Here is a 5,710-nt window from a genome sequence, read left to right as displayed (position 1 = left end):
GAAGTGACCAAGATGTGTATATGTTTAGTGCCTGTTTTGTGACTGTCCTTTTATGAATTCTATTAATAGACTGATTCTTATTCCAAACACCAACAATCAAGCTTCACGCACCCTTGCTGTATTCCATTGTGCAAGAGATATAAGATCTGGCCATCTTTCCTTTGTCCATTTTAGGGCTGTTCTAACCTTTGAGTAATTGCATCTGTTGAGGGTACTTCATGTTTGCTCCTGGGACCATTTTAAGGTCCTTGCTAGGATAGAAACCACTGGGGACCCTGCTGCCTTTTCCTTGAGAGATCCGCTGAGTTCCTCAGGCCACCTGGCAAGGTGTCGTTCTTTGTCTCTGAAGTGCACGATGTGGTTGCTTGGAAAGGGCCTTTAGAGTGAGGGCCACTGCGTCGAATCACACATTCCCCAAAATTAGACATTTGGCAGCAGTTCTTATTGTGACGTGCACACTGAAGGCATATGTGGACTTGCGTGGCTGAGCTTATTTAAAGTAGCTAGATATTCTCTAGATATCCACATCTACCATACGCTACAAGGCCACCCTGATAACTTGTTCTACTTGTCTTGAGCTGAAGGGAACTTCCATTAACATTGGAGTCTTGGAAAATCCTGGTTTATTAGTGTTGGACGGAGTTAGAGGGCCGTTGGGTCCAATGCCCTGCTTAGTGCAGGACTGCAGCTTACACCATCCCTCCCCGATGCCGTTGGTTCTGCTGCGGTGCTGTTCTAACAGTCAGGAACTGTTTCCTGATATCCAGCTGAAACCTGGTTTCTTGTAACTTGAGCTTGTTGTTCCATGTCCTTGACTCTGGGATGATCAAGGAGAGATCCTGGCCCTCCTCCTTGTGACAGTCTTTCAAGTACTTGCAGGGTGCTGCCATATCCCCCCAGGCTTCCCTTCTCGAGGCTAAACATGCCCAGTCCTTTCCATCTCTCCTCACAGGGCTTGATTTTCAGTCCCCGGATCACCCCTGTTGCCCTCCTCTGAATCCTTTCCAGCCTGTTTGCAACTTCCTTCAACTGTGATGCCCAGAACTGGACACAGGACTCCACAAGAGGTGCAGCCAGTGCTGAGAAAATGGGAACTAGTACTTCTCGTGATTTGGGAATGATACTTCCATTAATGCAGCCTAAAATAGCATTTGCCCTTTTAGCAGCTGCATCACATTGTTGGCTCATAGTCAGCTTGTGATCTAAAATTCCAAGATCCAAAAAATTCAAGCTTAATAGTTCTCTGTTTTCTCCATCACTGTCTTCTCTAATTAGTCTGAGGTATCCATGTTTCCTCATGCCGCACTGGCTAGAGCAGTTAAAACCAAAAGAGGGAAAGAGGATGGACACAGTGGAAGATGCAGAGAAGAGATGGTTCTTCCTTCTCATTTCCTGTCCATTGCTGAGGGTCAGGATTTGATCTTCCTGCCCTGCCAAGGGTGCAGGGCTGCCCAGATCTCTGGGCAATCCTGTTCCAGTCTTCCAACATTTCAAAAGGAGGTGAGGAGAAACCATTGGGAGGCTGGTCAGCATCTTCTTCTCATGGTTTGGCCCTTGTGCCTGCCTGTGTCCTTTTCGGTTGCTTTTCTTGGGCTCCTCCAAACACGGTTTGGTCCCATTGTCCTTAGCGTCTCTCTTTGACCTTCCTATGAGCAAGTACATCCAGAGTACAGGTGATGAGCATAGACAAATATTTTTGCTGTAAAGCATCGTTTCTTTCATGCTCTGCAGTGAGCTCTTTGTTCGCAAACATGTCCTTCATCATGCTCAGAAGCTTTCTGCTTGGCTATCTTTTGCTGCAAAGTAGAGTCTGGCTTGTTATTACCTTTGAAAAACTTTTCTTAAAAGTTAACTTCTTAACTACAATACCCATTTTCATTTCTGTATTATCTGTATACTAAAAAGCAGAGACATCACCCTGCCGACAAAAGTGCGTATTGTCAAGGCTATGGTTTTCCCAGTTGCAATGTATGGCTGTGAAAGCTGGACCATAAGGAAGGCTGAGCACTGCTGGAATGGATGGACCTTGGGTCTGATCCAGCAGGGCATTCTTTACATTCTTCTGGTCTTTTGTTCTTAGATTTGGGATGCAGTTGAGAAAGCAATAACAGACTTCACCACCCTGTCAAATTCTTCAGTATTATGAATTTCCCAAAAATGAAGCTGCATGAAATAAACACACATGAACACAAAAACAACACAATCCAAGATGAGAGAAGAAGCAGCTGTGGGAGAAGAGAGAGATGCAGGTTGTGACTCGGAGACAAAGCCTATTGAGACCTTTTCACAGACTTCTGCCAGATTTTCTTGGTATTCTTGCTGTTGTGCATATAAAATATGAACACTGCAAGCCTAATTTATTAATCAGATGCCACACCATGAGGTTTGACCACTACAGGCCCTCTTTTGTTTTTGTGGTAAGGTGGTCCTTGGTATTCAGGTCAGGCCTCACCAGAATGATGTAGCACTTGGGGAGGAAGATGCAGCCCAGCAGCCCAGTGCTGGAGGCCAAGATGGTTAAGACCTGCATGGCCACCATGTACTTGCCCCTGGTGCTCAGGTAGGTGGGCACGAAGGACACCCATACGCTGCAGAAGAACAGCATGCTGAAAGTGATCAGCTTGGCCTCGTTGAAGGCCCCATTCAGCTTCAGGAAGGCCACTGTGAAGCAGATGGCAGCCAGGAATCCCGGGAAGGGAAAGGAAGAGAAGGGAAGGGGCAGAGCTTTGGATTTTCCCTCCCCAAATCACTTTGTGGGCACCACTGCCCACAAAGGGAAGTCCGTGCCCCGGCGACAGCTTTTTCTGAGGAAAGTGCACCTGGATCAGCTCTTCCTGCTGCACCCCTCCGACATCTCACTGAGTATGCCTTACGGTAATCCTTCCCAAGAGGCTTCACACAACTCATCTCAATATTTGGATTTCCAGGGTTCAGAAAAGGTCTACACATCCGGTGGATACTAAGAGTGATATTTCCAAGCTCCCCTGCCACCTTGGTAGTCCAAACTAGTGCCATCAGATCAATCCATAAGAGGGTGATGTTAGCTAATATATACACACCTAATACAAATCAAAGGAAGTTCTACGGCAAGGTATACAAAGAAATAGAAGAATTAAAAGAGGCTATTTGATAATTGTGGGTGATTATAGTAAGGTTATGGACACAGAAAAGTATAAATCTAACCCATTAAAGTTTGACATAAAATATAAGAATACAAACTTAAGTAGATTTATTAATGAAAACAGATTTAAAGATGTTTGGAGGGAGTTGAATGGGAACCAGAAAAGAGATACATTTTATTCAAATAGACACAAAAATTTCACGAGAATAGATTATATATTTATATCCTCAGAATTATTCCCCGAGATAGTTGATGCAGATATAAAAGTAATTAAAATATCAGACCAGGCAATCATAACAACGGAAATGGAAATAAAATGTGATTATAGACAGGCAAATAGATAGAGGATAGATTTAAAAATCTTTTAAAATGAGAAGATTTTAGAAAAATGGAAAAAGAATTAAAAGAAATATGGGGAATAAATGAAAAAGGAGGTATTAATGCACGTTAAATTTGGGATACAATGAAAGCAGTGGTAAGATGGCTAGGAATAAAATCTTCATATAATTTTAAAAAACCAAAAGAGCATCAAATAATGAGACTAGAAGAAATTAAAGAAGTAGAGAAAGAATATATTAAAAATAGAGAAAACAAAGTTATGTTAGAAAAAAAGAAATACAAAATATTGAATTAGAACAAGTTCAAAGAAATGTAATTTACTTGAAAAGGAAATTTTACGAAAATAGTAGTAAAAAGTCAAAAATGCTGGCCAGAGCCACACAAGTCAAAAAAGCAAAAAAAATAATTGGATTAATAAAGAATGAAATGGGGGAAAGATCTAATAAGGTGAAAGAAAATCTTTTAATTTTCCAAAGGTTTTTGGACAAATTATATAAGGGAAATGAAATATATTTGAAAGAAAGCCAAAAATATGTATATAAAAAATTAAAGTGTAAAATCTGAGAAGAGGATAAAGAAATCATGGAAGCTAAAATAGAAGAAGAGATATTGAGAGTTATTAATACATTAAAAATAGGTAAAGCATCAGGATCTGATGGATCGGGTGCTTAATATTATAAAAAAATTTAAAAAATTTAGTGTCTAATATGAAAACAATGTTTAATAAAAATTACGGAAGGGTAAACAATTCCATGGAATTGCAGACAATCCATGATAGTACTGATAGCAAAACCCAAGAAAGACCTTACAAACCCAGGATCCTATAGACTGATAGCTCTCATTAATCAAGAGGCTAAGATCTTCACAGTGATACTGGCAAATAGATTGAATAAATTTATAGATAAAGACATAACAAAAGATCAATGTGGGTTTATAAGAGGTCGAGAAATGTCAGATGTGGTAAGGAGAGTTTTAAATATTAACTATTATATTGAGAAGCAAAATAAGGCAAGCATGCTAGCATTTAGATATATTTAAAGCCTTTGACTGTGAGAAATGGCCAAAAGGGAAGATCTTAATAGAGAAGATGGAATTTGGAGTAAAGTTTAAGAAAGTATTAAATCAATTATTTTCTGAAAGTAAGGCAAAAATAATTGTAAATGATGATATTACAGAAACAATATTCCTAAACCAAGGGACGAGACAGGGTTGTCCTTTATGCCCAATATTGTTTTCTTTAATGATGGAAATATTGGCAAATTCAATTAGTAGCGATTCACAGATAGAAGGAATCGGAGTACATCAGAAAACCAACATTAATCTATTGGCAGATGACACATTAAAAACCTTTCCAGACCCAATAAATACTATAGAGAGAATATAATTTACATTTAAAGGAATTTGCGAAATACAGTGGATTGCAAGTTAATTGGGAAAACTCCAAAATGATGTTATATAATCATAATATTGAAGAAATGGATATGTTAAAAGAAAAATATAAATTAAAATAGTAGATAATATTAGATATTTAGGAATTGATATTCCAAAAGATAGCCAAGAATTAAAAAAAATTATGAAAATTTAAAGAAGGATGTAAAAGATAAAATAGGAAAATATGAAAAGGTAAAATTATCATGGTTTGGAAGAATAGCAGTAACAAAAATGAAAATTCTTCCAAGGATTAATTTTTTATTTTGGATTATCCCAATCAGGTTTTATGGTCAAGAATGAAAGGAAATGGAGAAATTATTGAAGGATGATTCTAATGGAGGGAAAAGGGCAATATCATGGCCTAAATCACCAAAAAAAGGAGGATGGCATTCCAGATTTTAAAAAGTATTGGTTTGCAAACCAATTAAAGATAGTTCCAGATATAATAGCCCAAAATAAAGAATTAATATGGAGTGATATCAAATTAAAAGAATTAAGAGAAATAGGTGATCATTTAGAGACATATTGGTCTAAAAAGGATATTAAAAAGATTATTAAGAGAATTCAAAATACCGTTTTAAAAAATACTTAAAAAATAAACTTAAAAAATAAACATATATAAATGGGAAGATTGGAAAAATAAGATAAAAATATAATACATTTAAGGAGTATATTGCCAGAGGATAAATTAAATGGGTTAAATTTAATTCAATTAGAACAATGGATAAGGATGGAGGACAAAAGTAAAGAGGAAGAAAGACAATTAACAAAATTTGAAATGATTATAAAAGAATGTGAGACTGAGGAAGAATATGCAAG

This window comes from Varanus komodoensis, unplaced genomic scaffold (assembly GCF_004798865.1).
Source record: "Varanus komodoensis strain SLA01 unplaced genomic scaffold, ASM479886v1 scaffold186, whole genome shotgun sequence".
Taxonomy (NCBI): Eukaryota; Metazoa; Chordata; class Lepidosauria; order Squamata; family Varanidae; genus Varanus; species Varanus komodoensis.
The sequence above is the reverse complement of the archived record's forward strand: the minus strand, read 5'-3'. Positions refer to the sequence as shown.